The sequence below is a fragment of the Suncus etruscus genome, chromosome 11 (genome assembly GCF_024139225.1).
Source record: "Suncus etruscus isolate mSunEtr1 chromosome 11, mSunEtr1.pri.cur, whole genome shotgun sequence".
NCBI classification, from domain to species: Eukaryota; Metazoa; Chordata; class Mammalia; order Eulipotyphla; family Soricidae; genus Suncus; species Suncus etruscus.
In genome coordinates, this window is record NC_064858.1 from 61,446,165 (window position 1) to 61,470,041 (window position 23,877).

The 23,877-nt window shown below is 41.3% G+C and overlaps 1 protein-coding gene and 1 non-coding gene across 3 annotated transcripts in view; both read left to right on the plus strand.

Annotated features, from left to right (window-relative positions):
- CHST11 (carbohydrate sulfotransferase 11) overlaps positions 1-23,877 on the plus strand; it is a 232,233-nt gene that overhangs the window by 11,507 nt on the left and 196,849 nt on the right. The gene's annotated exons all lie outside the window — the stretch shown is intronic.
- Positions 583-773, plus strand: LOC126023320 (U2 spliceosomal RNA). The gene has a single exon (XR_007500486.1). It is a non-coding gene; the product is annotated as a U2 spliceosomal RNA (small nuclear RNA).

The window sequence follows — 23,877 nt, forward strand, 5'->3', positions numbered from 1 at the left end:
TATTTATTTATTTATTTATTTACTTATTTATTTATTTATTTTGGTTTTGGGGTCACACCTGACGATGCTCAGGGGTTACTCCTGGCTCTGTGCTCAGAAATCGCTCCTGGCAGGCTTGGGGGACCATATGGCATTTGAATCACTGTCCTGGTTTAGCTGTGTGCAAGGCAAATGCCTTACTGCTGTTCTATCTCTCTGGTTCTTCACACTGTTATTTTTTAATTTAGTCACCTGCAATTATAAAGTTATTCATGACTGGTTTTCAGGCAAATCATGTTTCAACACCAGTTCCTTCACCAGTGTACACTTCTCTTCAACAATATCTCCCACCCCTTTGCCTCCACCCACCATTCTGCTTCTTTTAGAGGCCTTTTAAAAAAATAGGTAAGATAGGGCCGGAGCAATAGCACAGCATTAAGGAGTTTGCCTTGCATGCAGCCAGTACAGGATGGAACCTGGTTCGAATCCTGGCATCCCATATGGATCCCGAGCTTGCCAGAAGTGATTTCTGAGCACAGAGCCAGGACTAAGTCCTGAGTACCGCTGGATGTGACCAAAAACAAAAACAAAAACAAAAACAAAATCGCTTCTCGGACTTTTGGCTAAGATCAAGTGTAGTATTTGTTATTATCAGTTTAATATCTGATACGTCCTCTATCCGAGGACAATATATTATATGGATTTTTGGAGCTGGGAGTCTGAAGAGGAGCTTGCTCTGTCTGCTCCGCGCATCGACCTGGTATTGCAGTACCTCTGGGAACGGTGCATCCCTCCTCCTCGGGGTTAAAAAAAATAAAAAATAAAGGTAAGTTTTGCTCTGTGGTTTACAGCACATTGCTGAGAGGGTTTCCTACCTAACATCTCCATTCAGCCTTTTCCTGGTTGAATGATTCTTTCCATCATAGATCCTGATCTTCCCAGTCTGACTGTCTCCCAACTCCCTCAGGTAGTATATTTCCTACTGAAGACCAGTTCTCATGTTCATGGTTTTCATTGTCTTTGATTATTGGTTATTCTACTATTATGTTTTTTATATATCCTCACATGAAAAGGGATAATTCTGTGTCTGTCTCCCTCCCTCTGACTAACTTCACTCAGAAAGATATGTTGGGACCTGGCTTCTTCTCAGGTTCTGAGCAGGCAGCCTATCAGGGCAGAACAAGGGACCTGTAGGAAGGTACCCTTAGACAATAGCCAATCATTTTAAAGATTATCAGAAAGCTGGAACCTCCCTATAGCCTTTCCCTATATAATCTTCCTCAAGACCTTGGGTGGGGCTCATCTCCTGAGGGGGTGGTGGTGGAAAGAAATGGCCCTGTCTGGCCAGTGTGGGGTTCTTGTTGGCAGATGGATTAAAGCATTAAACCAAGGGTCTCAAACTCAGTTTACCTGGGGGCCGCAGGAGGCAAAGTTGGGGTGATTCTTGAGTGCAAAGTCAGTAGTAAGCCTTGAACATTGGGGGGTATGACCCAAACAACTAAAACAAAACAAAACAAAACAAAACAAAACAAAACAAAACAAAAAAGATTCCTCTAGGGCAGGGCCACAAAATGTTGTATGGAGGGCCGCAAACGGCTCAAGGACTGTGAGTTTGAGACCCCTGCATTAAACTTTATTCCAGATGTGTGGTCTCTCCTACACCAGACCCAAGCAGATAATTTCCAGGTCCTTCTTTGGAACAGCAAATTGCATGACTTTATCTTTTCTTGTGGCCACGTACTATTCCATTGTGTATAGACCATACTTTTTTTTTGGTGGGGGGATTGGGCCACACCAGATAGGGCTCAGGGGTTACTCCTGGTTCTTCACTCAGAAATAACTCCTGACAGGTGTGGGGGACCCTATGAGATGCCAGGGATCGAATATGGGTCAGTTTTGTGCAAGGCAAATACCCTACTTACTATGTATCTCTCCGGTCCCCAGGACCATGATTCTTTCTCCAGTCATCCGTTCTTGGACATTGGCTGTTTTCAGATATTGGCTATTGTGGATAGTGCCGTAAGGAACATAGAGGTGCAGAGGGCTTTCTCTATTGTTTTTGGGCTCTTGTCACACCTCTGTTCTCTGTGTGACCTCTAGCCCCATAATTAGCTGCTCTTTACCCCTAATAAAGATGCTGACTTTTGTGATCTCAAAAGCTGCCTGGGCTGTGGAAGAGATCAGGGTGTGTTGTGCATTCTGTGGCCAATAGAAAAAGGCATTCTAGGTTTACAGACTCCATTTTCAGGGACTTGGGGTTTGGGTGCCTCCTGGGCCCTTGCACTTTCCCTGCCACGCTGGAACTGATGAGTATTTTTGCTCAGATCAGGCTTCCGACTTAGGATCTCACTACCTTTGACCCCTCCGCTGCTTTTCCCTGCTTTAAGACAACAGCACCCAGGGAGAGCTGACCCAAAAGCTTCATGAGCAGCAGCTGGAAGGGCAGAACAATTCATTAACATCCGGGGCCGCTTCTAGTCCAGTGCTGAGGGATCAGTCCTGGTAGTGCTCTGGGAACAATGTGATGTTGAGAATTGACTCTGGACTTTGTGCATGCAAAGCCTGCCCTCAGTACTCTTGAGTCATCTTTTCTGCCTCTGACTCCTAGTTCATGGTCTCACAACATTTTTGAGGGAGCTGTTTATATACATATACATATGTATATATAGATTTTATTTTGCAGCCACACCTGCAGTGCTAAGAGCTTAGTCCTTGCTCCGTGCTCAGGGGTCACACGTGGCAGGGCTTGGGGGAGCAATGAGGTGGCAGAGATTTAACTTGGATAGGGTTGTTGTGTGCGAGGCAAGCAAACATCTTCCTCCCTGCTCTAATCTCTTTCTACTCAATTTTGTTTTCTTTTGTTTTTGGGCCATAGCTGGTGGCCCTTAGGAGTGACTCCTGGCTCTGCACTCAGAAATCACTTCTGGCATGCTCAGGGAACCATATGGTATGCCAAGGATTGAACCTGGTTTGGCCTCTAGCAAGACAAATATCCTATTCACTGTGCTATCATTCTGGCCCACTCAAATTTTTATTATATAATATATATATATATATATATATATATAAATTTTTTTTTTTTTTTTTTTTTTTTTTTTTGTATTTTGGGCTGCATCCAGCAATGTTCAAGGGTTATTTCTGGCTCTGCACTCAGAAATTGCTCCTGGCAGGCTCGGGGGACCAAATGGAATGCTGGAAATCAAACCTGGGTCTGTGCTAAGTCGGCCACTTGCAAGGCAAATGTCTTACTGCTGTGCTATTGCTCCAGCCCCCCCTCCTTCTTTTTTTTTTTTTTTTTGGTTTTTGGGCCACACCCTGTGACGCTCAGGGGTTACTCCTGGCTATGCGCTCAGAAGTTGCTCCTGGCTTCTTGGGGGACCATATGGGACGCCGGGGGATCGAACCACGGTCCATCCTAGGCTAGCGCAGGCAAGGCAGGCACCTTACCTCCAGCGCCACCGCCCGGCCCCATCCCCCCTCCTTCTTTTTAAAAGGATGCCTGTTACTGCAAAATGCAAGGGTCTCTGGATCATCACTTACAAATCTCTGGATCATCACTTACAAATCGGTAAAGATTTAGGGATTAGTGAAGGGAAGGTCTAAGGACCTTAAAAGCAGTGCTGAGGTTTGTAGGTCTTCACCTCAGTGTTAGCATGAGGATCATTTGGAAGACAATGGAAGATTGAGACTGTGCACTCTATTAAAGTTTTATTGTGCTGTGGTACTTACTTTATAATTTCGCTGTTTAAAATTGTAAGTGCAGGGGCTGGAGAGATAGGCACAGTTGTAGGGTGTTTGCCTTGCAAGCGGCCAACCCAGGACCAAAGGTAATTCGAATCCTGGCATCCCATATGGTTCCCTGTGCTTGTCAGGAGTGATTTCTGAGCACAAAGCCAGGAGTAACCCCTGAGCACAGCATGTGTGGCCCAAAAACAAAATAAAAAAAAAGGAAGTGCAGTACCTGATTCCTACCAGGTGCTTTGTGACGTAGGAACTTTTTTTTTTAGTTTTGGGGTTATACCTGGCAGCGCTCAGGGGCTACTCCTACCTCTATGTTCAGAAATAGCCCCCGGCAGGCTCGGGGACTATATGGGATACCAGGATTCAAACCACCATCCTTCCTTACCCCCATGCTATCTCTCCGGCCCCAGCATGGGAAAATTTGAAATGGCCTCTGGTCTGCTTTGTGAGTCTGCTGTAAATCACCCCACCCAGAACAACAACTGAGGGCAAGACAACAGACAACATTTTCTGAGGGCATGCCAGCAGAGGTGAGCTGTCTCCACCCACAAAGGGCAGAGCCAGATGAGTGTGGCTGCTTTGCTTTGCTGCTGTGCACATCTAGCCAATGAACCCCAGCACAACACATTAAAAAAACACCACACTACCAGTGTGACAATGGGCAAACAATGCAGCCCAATACCAGGCATAGAGAATGAAGATGACAGCTCTGATGACCTGAAAAGTGCCAACCACCTATTTAGTCTCTCAGATAAGGAGTTTAGAGAACAAATATGGAGGATCCTCATAGAGCTCAAAAAAAGCATGGACCAAGCTGACAAACCACAAATAAAAATCAAGAGGATATGAGGATAGAAGTAAGAAAACTCCAAACTGAAATAACAGGACTGAAAAACTCAGTAGATGAAACGAAAAGCTCTCTGGAAAGCCTCTCCAACAGAGTAACAGCAGCTAAGGACAGAATCAGTGAGCTAGAAGATGAGATGTATAGCAACTCCAGACAACAGAAGTGATTGGAAAAGAGGCTTAAAACAAATGATCAAACAATGGAAAAAAATCCTCAAAAGAGTGAACAGATGAAAATAGAAGTCTTTGAAACTCAACAGAAACAACATAGGAATCATTGGAGTCCCAGAGATGCAGGAAGAAAATCCCCAGGAAGAATCAACAGTCAAGGACATTATTGCAGAGAAACTCCGAGAGCTAAAGACTACATGCAACCAAATCCTGCCAGCCTGAAGAGTACCAGCCAAAAGAGACCCGAAAAACCCCAAGACCCCAAGACACAGCCTAATCACAATGACGAATCCCACAGATAGTGATAGAATACTGAAAGCAGCAAGATCAAAAAGGGAAATTATGTTCAAAGGAGCATCCTTAAGATTTACAGCAGACCTGTCACAAGAAACCCTCAAGGCCAGAAGGCAATGGTGGAATATAGTGAAAAAAAAAAAAAACTCAGTAAAAAAAATGCTTCACCTAAAATACTGCATTCAGCCAGACTCATTCAGGTTTGAAGGAAGTATACATACCTTCATGGATAAACAACAGGTCAGATACTTTATAGACTTAAAACCAGCCTTAAAAGAAAAACTGAAAGGTTTACTTTAAGACAAGACAGACCAAGAGACACACAAAAGTCCTACATAAAGATGACACTGAATCACAAATCAATTATCTCTCACAGTGTCAATGGACTAAATGCACTAAGAGACACAGAGTGGCAAAATGGATCAAAAAGCTGAATCCAACATTCTGCTGCCTACAAGAAACATCTGAATAGTCAGAACAAACATAGACTCAAAATTAAAGGTTGGAGGACAATAATCCAAGCAAACAACTCTCTTAAAAAAGCTAGAGTGACCATCTTAATATCAGATGACACAAACTATAGACTTAGAAAAGTTATAAGGGACAGAGATGGGCATTTTGTATTAATCAAAGGATATGCACAACAGGAAGAAATCTTACTGCTAAACATAAATGCATCCAGTGAGAGACTGGCAAAATATTTAAAACAATGTTGACAAATCTGAAAGAAGATATCAATAGCAATACAGTAATAGTGGGAGACCTCAACACTGTCCTGTCACCCCTTGATATGCCAACCAGGCTGAACTCCACAAGAATATACTGAAAATATACTGAAAGGAGAAATGGAAGGAAATGGCCTAGTAGATATATATAGGGCACCCCCCCCCCCAGAATGGGTACACATTCTTCTTTAATGCATATGGGTCATTCTTCAGGATAGACCACATGCTAACCCATAAAACATACCTCCATAAAATCAAAGGATAGAAATTGTACAGACTACCTTCTCAGATCACAATGCACTGAAATTAGAAATGAACTACACAGGGACACAGAAGAAACACTCTAATGCTTGGAAATTAAATAGCTCATTACTGAATAACCTGTGGGTCAGAGATGAAATCAAAAAGGAATTCAAAAGATTCTTGTAAAAAAATGCCAGTGAAGATGCAAATGATCAGAATTTGTGGGACAGCAAACGTGGTACTAAGAGGAAAATTTATAGCTTTGCAAGTACACACCAGGAAGGAAGAAGGGGGTCTGTGTAAATAATTTAATGATATAGCTTATAAAATTAGAAAACGATCAACCAAAGGAACCAAAAATAGGTAGGCAGAAGGAAATAACAAAAGTTTAGAGCAGAAATCTCTGAAGTAGAAATAAAAAAAAAAAAACAATCTGAAAGATCAACAAAAACAGAAGTTGGTTCTTTGAAAAAATAAACAAGATTGAGAAACCATTAGCAAAACTCAGAAAGAAAGGGAGAGAGAGAAACTTAATAAACCAGATTAGAAATGAAAAGGAGGAGCTCAGTACAGATACTGCAGAGACTCAAAAGATAATCAGAGACTACTTGAGATACTATGCCACAAAACATGAGAACCTGGAAGAAATTGATAAATTCTTGGACTCATACTCTTCCACAGATGATACTATAATCAGGACGATCTAGCTTATCTAAACAGCCTCATCACTATTGAGGAAATTAAAATGGTAATCAAAAGTCTTCCCAAAGACAAAAGCCCAGGGTCAGATGAATTCGATGACAAATTCTTTCAAACCTTTCAAGAGGACCTACTACCAATCCTTTTCAGCCTCTTTCAGGAAATTGAAGAAACAGAAACACTCCCAAATAGTTTTATGAAGCTAACATCACCCTGATACTGAAAGCAGACAGAGATGCTGTGAAAAAAAGAAACAAAACAAAAAACAGAAACCAAAAAACCCCTAAAAACTAATATCCCTGATGAACAAAGGTCAAAGATCCCCAACAAAATCCTGGCAAATAGGAACCAGTGCTTAATTAAGAAGGTTATATATCATGACCAAGTAGGTTTCATTCCAGGAATACAATGATGATTTAACATAATCAATCAACACAATACGCCATATCAACAAAAAAATAACCACATGATCATATCCATAGATGCAGATAAAACATTTGATAAGGTCCAACAACCATTGATGATAAAAATAAATTCTCAACAGGTGGAAATGAAGGGAACTTTTCTCAATATAGTCAAGGCCATCTACCACAAGCCAATGGCAAATATTCTCAAATGAGATGAACTAAAAGCCTTTTCTCTAAAACCTAGTACAAGACAAGGCTGCCCACTTTCACACTGCTATTCAACATAGTGCTAGAAGTACTTGCCATAGCAATTATGCAAGAAAAAGATGTCAATGGCATCCAGATAGGAAAGGAAGAAGTCAAGCTCTCACTGTTTGCAGATGACATGTTACTATATTTAGAAAACCCTAAGGACTACCAAAAATTCTTCTAGAAACAATAGATTCATATAGCAAAGTGGCAGGCTGCAAAATTAACAGGCAAAATTTAATGGCCTTCCTATACACAAATAATGATAGAGAAGAAATGGATATTTTTTTTGCATTTATTTGTTTTTTTATTATAATATAATTTTATTTTGATCATAGTGGCTTACATATTGTTGACAATAATATTTTAGGTACGTATTTACATAAAATCAGGAGGGATTCCCATCCATCACCAAATTGTTTTCCCTACCCGTCCGTTTTTGTCTTCCCTCCCATTTCTTCTTCCCTCACCCCCAGGGCGGCTAGAATATGTGGTCCCCTCTGTATCTAACCCACTGCTTAGTAGTCTTGCACCTGTTTGGTCTTGAGGCCTCCCTTATTTCCCCCTCTAACTGGAGGCAAGACCAGCTATTTCAAGTTACGTGGTTTTGCCTGAAAAAGAGAAAAGTAATAAATTGGGGTAAGAGTCTAATACCCCGAAAATGGGCGGAATCCTTCTAGTGGCTCTCATTATCGATTTGGGAGGTGAAAAGAAAGAGAAGGTGAAACACTCCACCAGTACCAAAAGAAGTGTTAAATATCCATTGAGGACTCTAGCTATATCGATAAGCACCACAAAAAAAAAAAAAACAAAAAAACAAAACAACACAAACAAAAAACCAATAAAAACAAGCACACAAACAAAAAAACACACCATGGTCTTGAAATAAGAAACATGGCATAGCACATAACGAAAGAAAAGAGAGGAAGAGAAAAAATAAGTATAACTGGGGACAACAATTTCAATAATCACACCCAAAGAGAGAAATCGACCAAAATAGATAGGTAAATAAAAAATAATAATAATAAATGAAGGTAAAAAAATATATATAAATAACCAAGGTTTTGTGCTTTTTGTATTTTTGTTTTTTCCCTCCTGCCCTGGCACAGTAAATATTGGGGTCATTTGAAAAGAAATTCACTTGGCCTAAAAAATATGGGGTTTCTCCGTCCTTGGAGTATACTGTCATGGGGATCAACTCTAGACTTTGCTCAGGATCATTTACTCTCCCGGTGGCGTTTTTGTGGTTGGTAGACTTCTGCTCTGTCCAGGGTGATACAATCAGAGCTCTGTGTTTAGAGGTCTCAGTATCTGCACAGATCCAGAGATGGGATTTATGATGAAGTCAGTCTTTGTGATTCTAGAGGTTCTGTTACTTCAGTGTCATTTTAATCCATCTTCTGTGGTTGGTGATCTTGGGCTTTGCACTGAGCCTAGGATGGCACCTAGGTTAGCGTCTTTCTTTGTGCTTCCAGAAGCTCCATTCCGTTACAATTGTCTCTGCAGGACCTTTGGGATTGGGGATCATGCTTATTGTGCAGGTCATAGTTCAAACCCTACACTAGGGCTTTTTTATTGGTCCCAAGATGTGTACAGTCTGGTCGTGGTTCTATCAGCCAGTCATCTGTAAATCGCGATCTTGGCTTTTGGACCTACCAAAAGGTGCCAAGTCTTCTGGTTTTGTCTTGTCGTTAGCTGGTAAGGTAGGCTAATCTGCTCTAAGGTCAAGTTGTTCACATTTTCCTCGTTGTCAGGATATCATGTTAGAGCTGGCCCTTGTTGTTGACCCCGCAGTATTAAGGCTGTCCCGGATGGGATTTGTTTCCTGCAGCTGTTGTGAAGAGCTATGCTGTTTCTATGTCTGGGATCCAGGGTTCAAGGCTGGATGAATGGTATCTAATCACCTGAGGTCTAAGTTGATTCCACATTACATATTTTCCAGGTAGGAGATATCCCTGTATTATTAACAACTGTGAGTTCCTATCTCTATTAGATAAGAGCTCTTTTCTATATGTAAGATTTCCCCTTTATTTAGTGTGCCTTTGCAGGGAGAAATGGTGCTACATTATATTGTCGGTGTACTTGGGGGTGGACAGAGGGGATAACAGAAACAGGTCACATCCCCAAAAACGATAAAAAATAAAAAAAGATAAAAAATGAAATAAAATAAAATAAAATAAAAATAAAATAAATAAAAAAAAGAAAGGGAATGACAATGTATATGCTCACAAATGTATATGTAGGAGAGGCATTTGAAAAAATAAATAAAAAAATAAATAAAAGAAAAAGAAGTAATATGAGTTAGCGAAGCTTTTAAAGGACCAAAGTGGTGCAAAAAACTACCTTACATTTGGGGGAAAGCCGGTAAAGTTGTGGTGTATTACAGGTCTTATGCCTATGTTGGAAGTACAGTTTTTCCCATTGCCTTTTGGGTTTTTCTTGTGGTGTGTGGGTTCCCAGGCATCTTTCTATCCCACCCCCTGGCCTTCTTCAGTTTGGTAAAAATTTGTGGTAGGGAGGTCTTGGAAGAGTTCTTGTATTGGGGATACTTTTGGACCTAGGCCCGGTTTCAAGAAACAGTCCACGTTAGGGGGAGTTGGTAGGGAGGGCCGCGCAGCATGAGTCCGCAGGGGAGTTGGCTGTCTTTTCTTGCAGGAGACTAGGTGTGGGTTTGACTGGGTGTCCCCTCGCCTGGGTGTTGGGTACTGGTTCGTTGGGTAGGAGGTCGATCTTGATGCCTAATAGATTAAGGACTGAGGGTGAAGAGTTTTAATATGGTGGGAGATCTGGATGGGATTGAGGGGTGAAGGGATAGTTAGATTTCCGGAGGGGAGAAAGGGGAAGGTATATGAGAGGGGTATGAAGGGAGAGAAAAGAAAAAATACCTTATAAAGAAAGGGAGAAGAGAAAGGGAAAAAAAAGTAAAGAGAAGAATAGAAAAGAGAAAAATGAAGAAAGAAAAAAGAAAAAAAAAAAGAAAAGAAAAAAGAAAAAAAAAAGAAAGTAGTGAGAAGAGAGGAGAGAATAGCAAGGGAATGCTGGATTGGTTGATTGTGTTCGATGAATAGAGCCTGTAGTTTAAGTCTGTACGTCGCAGTTACTGCTTCGGTGATCTGGCTGGTCACGTGCTTCAATTCCTAAAAGAAGGTATAACCTAGAGATAAAGTGTATGTTAAAGATTTTTCTCGCGGCCATCTCGTAGTGCAAGCAAGGTATGGTATCTCGTGTAGTATCCCGAGTTGCCATTTTAGTTTGTCTGCCTTTTGTATCCAAGGGTGCCTGTGGACAGAAAAGCTGAGAGGTTATTTAAAATATAGTAAGATAAAGGCATTAAAACATAGTGTTAAGGTATGTTTCAATTGCAGTCAGTGATTTCCCGTGGTGTTCTATACTTGTGTTCCTGTATACGCTCTCTAAGGGATTATTGTGGGCCTTTGTTGTAGAAGTCTGATTACATACTTGTTCTCTCTATGCTGCTGTCTCTGTTGTTGCTGTTTTCTTTGTGGTATACTGTGTAGTCAAGAGTTTGCGTTGTTCCTTTTTCATGTATTTTGGACACTGCTCCCAAGTATATGTTGACTATTATAGTGCTTGGAGTTTCTACCCTGTTAAGCCCTGTTATTTGATTGTTAGGTATTAGTTGTGTATAAAATATATGTTCTAGGTGCTTCAGAATAGTGCTACCATTCTGTGTTTATCTTTTGTCTTCTGACTTACTTCGTTTAACATAACATGATCTAGGTCCATCCACGTTGCTGCAAAGTCTGTGATTGTATCATTTCTGACTGCCATGTAATATTCCATTGTGTATATGTACCACATCTTAATGATCCATTCATCTGTTGTTGGACATCGAGGTTGGTTCCAAGATTTGGCTATTAACTGAGTGCTGCGATAAATAGTGGGGTGCATATGTATTTTGGGATGAATATCCTTCCAACTTGGGGGTATATGCCTAGGAGGGCAATTGCTGGGTCAAATGGCAGCTCAATTCTGAGTTCTTTGAGCACTCTCCAGACTTTTCTCCATAGGTGTTGGACTAGGGGGCATTCCCACCAGCAGTGGATGAGAGTTCCTCTCATACCGCATCCCCGCCAACAAAGGTTGTTTCCATTATTTTTGATGTGAGCCATCCTCACTGGTGTAAGGTGGTATCTCATTGTCTTGATTTGGATCTCCCTGATGATGAGTGAAGGTGAGCATGTTTTCATGTGTTTGTTGGTCATCCTTCTGTCTTCCTCAGAGAAGTGTCTATTCATTTCATCTTCCCATTTTTTTATGGCTTTATTTGGTTTTGGGGGGCTCAGCTTTCTGAGTGCTTTGTATGTTCTAGATATCAGCCCTTTATCTGATATGTTGAGTGAAAAGATTTTTTCCCATTCTGTTAACTGTCTTCTTGCATTAAGTAGGGTTTCTTTCGCCATGCAGAAGCTTTTTAGTTTGATGTAGTCCCATTTGTTTATATTTGCTGCTAATGTTCTTGCCATTGGTGCTCCATTCTCAAAGACCTTTTTGATATATAGGTCTTTGAGTGTTCTGCCTATTTTATTCTTGATAAACTTTATAGATTCGGGTCTGATTTCAAGGTCTTTGATCCACTTTGAGTTGACTTTTGTATAAGGGGTGAGGTATGGGTCAATCTTCATTTTCGTACATGTGGTTTTCCAATTGTACCAACACCATTTGTTGAATAGACTTCCTTTGTTCCATTTCAGGTTCTTGCCTCTTTTATGAAATATTAGTTGGCTGTATATCTTGGGGTTTATGTCTGGGAATTCTGTTCTGACCCACTGGTCTGAGGTCCTGTCTCTGTTCCAGTACCATGCTGTTTTGATTACTATGGCTCTATAGTATAGTTTCAAGTTAGGTAAGGAGATGCCTCCCAGCTTTTTGTTTTTCAGTATGTGTTTGGCTATCCTGGGTCTTTTGTGGTTCCAGATAAATTTTGTGATTGATTGTTTTATTTCATTAAAGAATGGTGTCTGGATTTGGATAGGGATTGCATTAAATCTATATAGTAGTTTGGGTAGGATAGTCATTTTGACTATGTTAATTCTACCTATCCATGAGCATGGGATGTTCTTCCATTTCTTTAGATCGTCTTCAATTTCTGAAGCGTTTTGAAGTTTCCCTGGTATAGGTCTTTCACTTCCCTTGTAAGGTTGATTCCTAGGTACCTGATATTTTTTGATACTATTTTAAATGGTATTGTATTTTTAATCTCTCTCTCCTCAACTTCGTTGTTTGTGTATAGAAATGCTACTGTCTTTTGTGTATTGACTTTGTATCCAGCCACTTTGCTGTAGTGGTTAATTGTTTCTAGGAGTTTTACTGTGGACTCTTTAGGATTTTCGATGTATATCATCATATCATCTGCAAATAGAGATAGTTTGTGTTCCTCTTTCCCAATTTGGATTCCTTTGATTTCCTTCTCTTGTCGGATTGCTATTGCTAGGACTTTTAAGGTTATATTGAATAATAGTGGAGAGAGTGGACAGCCTTGCCTAGTTCCTGATCTTAGTGGGAATGCTTCTAGTTTCTCGCCATTAAGTATAATGTTGGCTGTAGGCTTTTCATAGATAGCTGTAACTATCTTGAGGAAGGTTCCTTCTAACCCTATTTTGCTGAGTGTCTTTAACATGAAAGGGTGTTGGATTTTGTCAAACGCCTTCTCTGCATCGATTGATATGATCATGTGGTTTTTGTTTTTCTTGTTGTTGATGTGGTGTATAATGTTGATTGATTTGCGTATGTTGAACCAACCTTGCATTCTTGGGATAAAACCCACTTGGTCATGGTGTATGATCTTTTTGATGAAGTGCTGGATTCGGTTTGCTAAGATTTTGTTGAGTATCTTTGCATCTACGTTCATTAGTGAGATTGGTCTGTAGTTTTCTTTCTTGGTGGTGTCTTTGCCATCTTTGGGAATGAGTGTGATATTTGCCTCATAGAAGGAGTTAGGGAGGATTTCTGTTTTTCCTATGGTTTGGAAGAGCCTATGGAAAAGTGGTAGTAAGTCTTCTCGGAATGTTTGGTAGAATTCACCTGTAAATCCATCTGGTCCTGGGCTTTTGTTCTTAGGGAGTTTTTTAATTACATCTTCAATTTCCTCTGAGGTGATTGGTCTGTTTAGGCTTTCTAGGTCTTCCTTGTCCAGTCTCGGAAGAGGGTTTTTCTCCAAGAATCTGTCGATTTCTCCTGGGATCTCTATCTTAGCTGAGTATAGTTGTTGATAATATGATCTTATGATATGTTGTATTTCTTGGGGTTCTGTTGTAGTATCTCCCCTTTCATTTGTGATCCTATTTATTTGGGTGTTTTCCCTCCTTTTTTTGGTGAGTTTTGCCAGTGGTTTGTCTATCTTGTTTATTTTTTCGAAAAACCAACTCCTGGTCTCATTGATTTTTTGTATTGTTTTCTTGGTTTCTATGTTGTTTATTTCTGCTCTGGTTTTTATTATTTCTTGCCTTCTGGTTGTGGTTGGATTTCTCTGTTGCTGTTGTTCCAATTCTTTGAGGTGATCTTTTAGACTGTTGGTTTTGTTATTTTCCTGTTTCTTGATATAGGCCTGTATTGCTATGAGTTTCCCCCTAATTACTGCTTTTGCTGTGTCCCACAAATTTTGACATGTTGTCTCTTCATTATCATTTCTCTCAAGGAATCTTTTTATTTCTTCCTTGAGTTGTTCTTTGATCCAGCTGTTGTTGAGCAGCATGTTGTTTAATCTCCAGGTATTAGTTTTTCTCCATTGCTTCTTCTTGATGTCAATTTTGACCTCTGTTGCATAGTGATCTGAAAGGGTACTTCTAATGATCCTTACCTTTGTGGTCTTATATAGGTTGGCTTTGTATCCTAGGACATGGTCTATTCTGGAGAAGGTTCCATGTGGGCTTGAGAAGAATGTGTATTCTGCTTTTTGGGGATGGAGGGCTCTATATAAGTCTATTAGCCCCAAATCTTCTAATTTTCCATTTAGAGCTCTTATTTCTTTGCTATTTTTCTGTTTGGTGGATCTGTCCAGTGGTGAAAGTGGAGTATTGAGGTCCCCTACTATTATCACATTTCCCTTTATGTTTTTCTCCAGGTTTACGAGCAGTTGCCTCACATATTTTGCTGACTCTAGATTAGGTGCATAGATATTGACCAGGGTTAGTGTTTCTTGATCCAATGTTCCCCTGATCAGTAAGTAGTGACCCTCTTTGTCTTTGATCACTTTTTTGAGGTTGAATGCAATTTGGTCTGATGTAAGAATGGCTGTCCCTGCTCTTTTTTGTTTTCCATTTGCCTGAATAATTACTTTCCATCCTTTTATTCTAAGCCTATGCTTATCCTGTAGCTGTAGGTGTGTTTCTTGCAGACAGCAGATGTCTGGTTTATTTTTCCTAATCCAGTTCTCTACTATGCGTCTTTTAATTGGAGAGTTTAGGCCATTAACATTTAGGGAGATTATTGAGAGAGAGGACTGTTGTGCAGTTGTATTGTGTAGGATGGCTTTTGTTACAATCGGGGGTTTGGATTGTGTAATTCATCTCTGAGTAGGTCGTTTAGAATCGGTTTTGTTTGCACAAATAGCTCTAGTTCGGTCTTGTTTGAAAATGTTTTTAGTCTGTCCTCCCATATGACTGATAGTTTTGCTGGATATTGGACTCTAGGTTGGAAGTTTCTTTCATTCAGTCGTTTAAATATGTCATTCCACTGTCTTCTAGCTTGAATTATTTCGATTGGCAGATCTGGTTTGATTCTTATGTCCCTACCTTTGTACTTGAGGTTTTTTTTCTCTCTTATTGCCTTAAGAAGTTCCTCTTTCTCTTTGTTTTTAGCCATTTGGATTACTATATGTCTTGGTGTTGGTTTATTGGGGTCTATTTTATTAGGGACCTTCTTGATTTCCTGGATTTGCCCTGAAGTTTCCTTCCAGAGGGTGGGAAAGTTCTCTGCTATTATCTCTCTGACTACTTGTTCTTCCCCTTTCCCTATTTCCTCCCCTTCTGGTATACCCACGATTCTTAGATTGTTTCTTTTGTCCTTGTTCTTTAGGTACTGGACTTTTCCTTCCAGTGCTTTGTCTTTTATTTCTTTGTTGGTTTCTTGGTCATTTTTTGTTTGCAGTTTTCCTTCGAGTTCTTCAATGTGTTTCTCCAACTCTGTGTTTCTGCTAGTAAGGCTTGTTATTTTGTCTGTTAATTCCTTCACTTCTTTTTTTTTTTTGTGGTTTTTGGGCCACACCCAGTAACGCTCAGGGGTTACTCCTGGCTATGTGCTCAGAAGTTGCTCCTGGCTTGGGGGACCATATGGGACACTGGGGGATCGAACCGCGGTCCGTCCAAGGTTAGCGCAGGCAAGGCAGGCACCTTACCTTTAGCGCCACCGCCCGGCCCCTCCTTCACTTCTTTTTGTATGGACTCTCTCATGCTCTTTAACATTTCTTCTTTAATTTGGCTAATTCGTTCCTCGATAGATATCTTATACTCGGTAGCTAAGGTTTCTCTCATTACTTTTATTGATTCTTGCATTTCCTTCCTCATTGCTTCTTTTAGGTCACCTTCCCACGAATCTGTGCATTTTGGCGGACTTGGAAACTTGTTAGGGTTTGTCTCCGTATCTTCAGAACTTAGGGTTCTCTTTGATTTACCCATATTTCTTTGTGTTTATTGGTGTGCTTTGGAGTATTGTTCCTTCCAATTTCAGCCTGTTTTGATCTCCTGTGGTGTGGGAATGGGTCCCCTCCCTGAGGGTGGATCTAGGGATACTGTTGGGTGGGTTTGCTGCGTTTTGGCTCCTCCTGTGCTCTTTCTGTGGCCTAACCCGACGGGGGATGGGCCGTGGCGGATGTTCGCGCAGTCGGCGTGTGTGGGCGGAGCTTCCCTACCTTCCCTGGGGCAAGTGAAACCCAGCAGGAACGGGCAGCGGTTCGCGCGGCCCTTCCCGGAGCAAGAGAAACCCAGCTGGAGCCGGTGGCCGTTCGCGCTCTCAGCGTAGTTGGGCGGGGCTTCCTTACCTTCCCTGGGGCAAGTGAAACCCAGCCGGACTGGCGGCGGTTCGTGCGGCCCTTCCTGGAGCAAGAGAAACCCAGCTGGAGCCGGCCACCGTTCAAGAAATGGATATTTAAAAAAAAAATGTGGGGCCGAAGAGATAGCATGGAGGCAAGGTGTTTTTGCCTTCCATGCAGAAGGATGGTGGTTAGAATCCTGGCATCCCATATGGTCCCCCATGCCTGCCAAAAGTAATTTCTGAGCTTATAGCCAGGATTAATGCCTGAGCACTGCGAGGTATAACCCAAAAACCAAAAAAAACCAAAAAACAAACAAACAAAAAATTCCAATTCACATTAGTGTCACAGAAACTCAAAAATACCTTGGAGTCAACTAAAGAGGTGAAAGACCTATGCAAAGAAAACTACAAACACTGCTTCAAGAAATAAAAGTGGACACAAGGAAATGGAGACACATACCTTGTTCATGGATTGGGAGGACTGACATAATTAAAATGATAATACTCTCCAAAGCATTGTACAGATTGAATGCAATTTCTCTAAGGATACCCATGACATTCTTCAAAGAAGTGGATCAAACACTCCTGAAATTCATTTGGAACAGTAAATACCCATGAATAGCTAAAGCAACTCTTAGGAAAAAGAAGATGAGAGGCATCACTTTCCCCAACTTTAATTGTACTACAAAGCTATAGTCATTAAAACAGCATAGTATGTATTGGAATAAAAACAGACCCTCAGATCAGTAACCCCTGAACGCTGCTGGGTGTGACTCAAAAACAAACAAATAAACAAACAAAAAAAACCCTATAAAACCAAAGGCCACTCATTCAATACCCATCAGATAATGGGTAATATCTAAGATATAGAAGATACTGACAGAACTTTACAAGAAAAAAACATCTAACTCCATCAAAAAGTGGGGAGATGAAATGAACAAACACTTTCTCCAAGAAGAAATACAAATGGCCAAAAGGCACATGAAAAAGTGCTCCATATAATCATCAGGGAGATGTAAAGCAAAACAACTATGAGGTACCATCTCATGCCAGAAAGACTGGCACACATCATAAAAAGCAAGAACAATCAGTGCTTGTGGGGATGTGGGGAGAAAGGTACTCTCATTCACTGCTGGTGGGAATGCTGTCTAGTCCAGCCTTTATGGAAAACAATATGGAGATTCCTCAACACTGGAAATTGAACTCCCATATGATCCAGTTATACCACTCAGAGAGATATACCCTAGGAACACAAAAGAGCAATACAAAAATGCCTTCTGCACTCCTCTATTGCAGCACTATTTACCGTAGCCAGAATCTGGAAACAACCCAGATGCCTGAAGACAGATGAGTGGGTAAAGAAACTGTGGAATATACACACAATGGAATACTATGCAGCTGTCAGGAAAAATGACGTCATGAAATTTTTCTATATCTGGACATGGAAACTATTATGCTGAGTGAAATAAGTCAGAGGGAGAGAGACACGAGATAGACACAGAAAAGTCTCACTGATCTGTGGGATTTAAGAAAAATAAAAGACAGTATTGTAATAATACCAGAGACAATATAGAGATGAGGGCTGGAAGGACAACCCCACAAAGAGTGGTGAGTTCAGTTAAATAACTATACTAACAACTGTCATGACAGTGCTATTGAGTGAGAGAAATAGAATGCCTGTCTTGAATACAGGCAGAGGGTGGGGGGAGGAAAAAAATGGGGGAGCATTGGTGGTGGAAATGTTGCACTGGTGAAGGGGTTGTTCTTTTTTATAACGGAAACATGTTTGTAATCATGGTGCTTATATAAAGATTTTATTTTATTTTAATTTTTTGGTTTTTGTTTCACATCCGATGGCACTCAGGAGTTACTCCTCTGTCTGTGCTCAGAAATTGCCCCTGGCAGGCACTGGCGACCAATCTGGGATGCCAGGATTAGAACCACCATCTGTCCTGTGTTGCATGCAAGGCAAAAGCCTTACTGCTATGTTATTGCTCTGTCCCCCAATACAGATATTGTTAAAAAAAAAAAATGCGTAGAACCAGGAGTAAACCCTGAGCACCACCAGTTATGCTTCCACACAAAAAAAAGCCAAACAAAAAACAAAACAAAAACAACAAAGAAACAAGCAAGTCATTGACATTTTGAAAAAGAACAGATCAGATTAGGGGCTGGAGCGATGGCGCAGTGGTAAGGCATTTGCCTTGCATGCAGCTGATCCAGGGTGGACCTCAGTTCGATCCCATGTGTCCCATATGGTCCCCCAAGCCAAGAGTGATTTCTGAGCGCATAGCCAGGAGTATCTATCTCCTGAGCATCATCAGGTGTGGCCCACCCAAAAAAATATAAAAAAGAAAAGAACAAGAACAGATCAGAATTGTTAGGTCTTGTGTAAGATACTGAGTACCCTGGAGTGGGGGGGGGGGGAGGTGGTGCTAGAAGAATCCAAAAACCATTTGTCTTGCTGCCTTTCTGTCACTTCAAGAAGGGTATCAACAGGAAACTATTGATGAGTTTTGTTTGCTGGTTTGTTGTTGAGCAATACTCAGGATTTAATCCTGGTTTATATTAAGGGATCACTCCATGTGGTAATAGGGGAACCAGGAAAAAACCCGGAAGTTTTGCAGGTTTGAACTTCTGCAGGTGAACAGGCAATCTTTTAGTAACTTGCTATAATTCGGCTTTTGTTGGGAATTCTTTAGCCATACAATGAAAGAAAATTAGGCTCTTAAGAACTTTTAGGCTGTGACTGAGGCCTGCAACTGCCTTGAGTCTGTCAGGGAAATCCCCTCGGTTCTGGAGACCAGTGAGTCAGGACTTCCCACCAGAGAGAGAATTCTTTAGAGTCCTCTGCAGTCTTTATTTCCTGTGTCTGTAAAAGGAAATTGAGGTTTAAAAAATAAATACAGGTCCGAGAGGCAGCTTGCCCCCCACCCCCTGCAAATATGTCGCCAGGATGTTGTCATTGAAAGTCACAGCGACATTCTTTCTTTATTTGCGTAGGGATTTAATGAGCTGTGCATTAGGTGCCCGAAGCTTGGCATATACAGAAGTCTTTGCAGTCATCATGACTTCTTTGGCTTCTTAGAAAACGGGGCCCTGACAGGAAGAGGAGTGCAGTTGAGAAGAAAGGGCTTTGGGTGGGGATCAGGAAATGAACATTCTAGTTCTGTTTCTAAGCTCTGTGCTCTTTCAAAGTGCCCCTGCCAGACCCAGGGGACCCATAATTCAAGGCGTAGGGGGTAGTCCTAGTCATGCCCATAGAGAAGTCCTGATGGCCCATATGGGGATGGAGTTTTAATAAGCATGACCACGGTGTGGAGTTTTAGAATTTTCTCCCATCGGAGTAGCTCCTTGAATATTTAGTTTGTATTCTGGGGCTCTGAATAAAATACTGCTCAAATAAATTCTTTTTTTTAAATTAATATCTTTATTTAAACACCTTGATTACAAACATGATTGTGGTTGGGTTTCAGTCATGTAATGAAAACCCCCTTCACCAATGCAGCATTTCCATCATCAATGTCCCAAATCTCACCCCCCCCCCACCTGTACTCTAGACAGGCATTCTACTTCCCTCATTCATTCACATTGTTTTTCTTTTTCTTTCTTTCTTTCTTTTTTTTTTTTTTTTTTTTTTTTTTGGTTTTTGGGCCACACCCTGTGACGCTCAGGGGTTACTCCTGGCTATGCGCTCAGAAGTTGCTCCTGGCAACATATGGGGACCATATGGGACGCCGGGGGATCGAACCGCGGTCCGTCCTAGGCTAGCGCAGGCAAGGCAGGCACCTTACCTCCAGCGCCACCGCCCGGCCCCTTTCTTTCTTTTTTTTTTTTTCTTTTTTTTTTTTTTTGGTTTTCTGGTCATACCCGGCAGTGCTCAGGGGTTACTCCTGGCTCTGTTCTCAGAAATTGCCCCTGGCAGGCTCGGGGAACCATATGGGATGCTGGGATTCGAACCACCGTCCTTCTGCATGCAAGGCAAATGCCTTATCTCCATGCTATCTCTCCAGCCCCATTCATTCACATTGTTATGATAGTTCTCAATGTAGTTATTTCTCTAACTGCACTCATCACTTTTTGTGGTGAGCTTCATGTAGTGAGCTGGAACTTCAGCCCTCGTCTCTTTTGTCTCTGAAAATTATTGCAGGAATGTCTTTCATTTTTCTTAAAACCCATAGATGAGTGATACTATTCTGTATCTAGCTCTCTCCATCTGACTTACTTCACTCAGCATAATAGATTCCATGTTAACCCATGTATAGGAAAATTTTGACTTCATCTCTCCTGACAGATGCATAATATTTCATTGTGTATATGTACCACAGTTTCTTTAGCAATTCATCTTGGTCATTTCCAGAGTCTGGCTATTGTAAATAGTGCTGTAATAATATAGGTATAAGGAAGGAATTTTTGTATTGTATTTTTGTGTTCCTAGGGTATACCCCTAGGAGTGGTATAGCTGGATTATATGGGATCTCAATTTCCAGTTTTTGAAGGAATCTCCATATGGCTTTCCATAATGGTTGAACTAGATGGCATTCCCGCCAGCAATGAATAAGAGTTCCTTTCCACATCCCTGCCAGCACTGCTTGTTTTTATTCTTTGTGATGTGTGCCAATCTCAGTGGTGTGAGATGGTACCTCATAGTTGTTTTGATTTGCATCTCCCTGATGATTAGTGATGTGGAACATTTTTTCATGTGCCTTTTGGCCATTTGGATTTCTTCTTTGTCAAAGTGTCTGTCCATTTCTTCTCCCCATTTTTTGATGGGATTAGATGTTTTTTTCTTGTAAAATTCTGTCAGTGCCTTATATATTTTGGATATTAGCCCCTTATCTGATGGATATTGGGTGAATTGTTTCTCCCACTCAGTGGATGGCTCTTGTATCCCGGGCACTGTTTCGTTTGAAATGCAGAAGCTTCTCAGCTTAATATATTCCCATCTGTTAATTTCTGCTTTCACTTGCTTGGAGAGTACAGTTTCCTCCTCGAAGATGCCTTTAGTCTCAATGTCATGGAGTGTTTTACCTACATGTTGTTCTGTATACCTTATGGTATCAGGTCTGATATCAAGGTCTTTAATTCATTTGGATTTTACCTTCATACATGATATTAGCTGGGGTCTAAGTTCAGTTTTTTGCAAGTGGCTAGCCAGTTGTGCCAACACCCCTCGTTGAAGAGGCTTTCCTTGCTCCATTTATGTTAGGGTTTCTTGCTCCTTTATAAAAAATTAGGTGATTGTATGTCTGGGGAGCATTCTCTGAGTACTCAAGCCTATTTCACTGATCTGAGGCTCTTGTCTTTATTTCAATACCATGCTCTTTTGATAACTGTTGCTTGTAATACAGTTTAAAGTTGGGGAAAGTAATGCCTCCCATATTACTTTTCCCAAGGATTGCTTTAACTATTCGAGGGTGTTTATTATTCCAAAATTTCAAAAGTGTTTGATCCACTTCTTTGAAGAATGTTATGAGTATCTTTAGAGGGGTTTCATTAAATCTGTATAATGTTTTGGGGAATATTGCCATTTTAATGATGTTAATCCTGCCGATCCATGAATTTCAAGGCTAAAAGAATAGCCCTTGAGCATTTCTAGGTGTGACCTCCAAGCCGAACAAAAACAACAAAATCCAGTCTAAAGCCAGCAGTAACTTTGTTGGTTGATACTGTTCAAAGAGCCGCTGCAGTTCCAGAATAGAACACACTTAGCATCAGGGTTCACTTCCAATGCAGGTTCTCCTCACACTTCATCAATATGAAAATGGACAGTTCTGCATCATTCCTTTCATTCTTCTAACACTTATTGACCAAGCATTTATTTATCCAGCTCCAGAGACAAATCTAAACAAGACTGAGCTCAAGCATTCAGGCAGCTTGCAATTGAGCAAGTGCTAAACCGACCTATAATTGTTAGCTGTCATGCTCTGTGAGATCGGTGGTGATCGGTGGCTAGAGAGAAGGGAGCAATTAGCTAAGGGGGAGGTCAGGGTACTTCACAGAGGAAGAGCACTGGAGCTGGACTCTAGTCATTCATTCACTTACTGAACTTGCACAGAGAGAAAGTCTTCTGTGTGTGCTGGGAATGTGACATGTTGTGGGAACTGGCTGTGCTCTGCGGGGCTGACATTCTCTGCAAATGGTTTATTGGAGCAAGGTTGGTGACATCCCCAGTTGGTGACATCCCCAGACTTCTCCATCACGACCATATGCGATGCCAGGATTCGAACCACTGTCCTTCCTGAATCTGCTACGTGCAAGGCAAATGCCCTACTGCTATGCTATCTCTTTGGCCCCTGGCTTGGGGAGTTTATGGGATACCTGGGATCGAACCCTGACCGGCAGCATGAAGGCAAGAACTCTACCAGCTGTACTATCATCCAGCTCAACTTGGGTTTATTTATAATAAAATTTACAAAAGGGGACCCACTCTCAGCATTATCCTGTCATTCAGGAAGGATCTCTGTTAACTGCTAGTTTTACACACACACACACACACACACACACACACACACACACACACACACACACACACGGGACCCACTCCCAGCATTATCCTGTCATTCAGGAAGGATCTCTGTTAACTGCTAGTTTTACACACACACACACACACACACACACACACACACACACACTCACACACACACACACTTGCATGTGTACGTACATCCTAAATCAAGGGTATTTCCCATGCCATACATTTTGTTTTGCAAACCAGATTAATTCATCATATGGATACCATACAGATGGAAGTTAGTCCCCCTCTTTTATAGTTTTATTATTTCTTTTTGTTTGTGGACCCACCCAGTGGTGTTCAGGGCTTATTCTTGCCTCTGTGATCAGGAATCACTCTTGGTGGGGCTTTAGAGACTATAAGAGGCATCAGAGATCAAACCCAGGTGACCATATCTGCTTAACTATCTCTCCAGTCTTCTTTTTTATAGGGTATGCATGAAGATTTTTCTCTTTTGAATAATTGCTTCATTTTATTTAGAAATCTTTATTCTGAATTTCTTTCTTGGGGGTGGGGTGGGATCGCTACCAGCGAATGAATGCAGGGCTCTGTCCATGTGAGGCATGTTAGTGTCATCCTCGCCCTTTATGCTTTCTGTGGGAGCCATTCTGGTTGGTACTTAGGGGTGTGGGAGCTGTCAGTGCTTCCACAGGCAAACCTTGTGCTCCAGTCCTTGAGCTATCTCCCTGGCCCTGCTTTGAAGTTTCTTTGAAGTAAGTTGTCAGGCAGGGAATGTACAGCTTATAAACTTTAGAAGGCTTTTGTTAAGTGCATCAAATGCTTTCTTGAAAATGGTATCTCCGTATGTAACCAGCAGTGTATAAAAGTTAGACTCGCCCACTCGCCCATCATAGCCACTTGTATTGAAGCTGTTGTCCATATCCCATCTCAGCTTGATGCTCTCTTCTGTTGGATTTTGGTCCAGATTTGATTAGAGTCTCCTGGAAAGCTTCCAACAGATCTGCAGGGACACATCTCAGTCACACAGTAAAACTAGCATTTGTGGAAGACTTGTGTG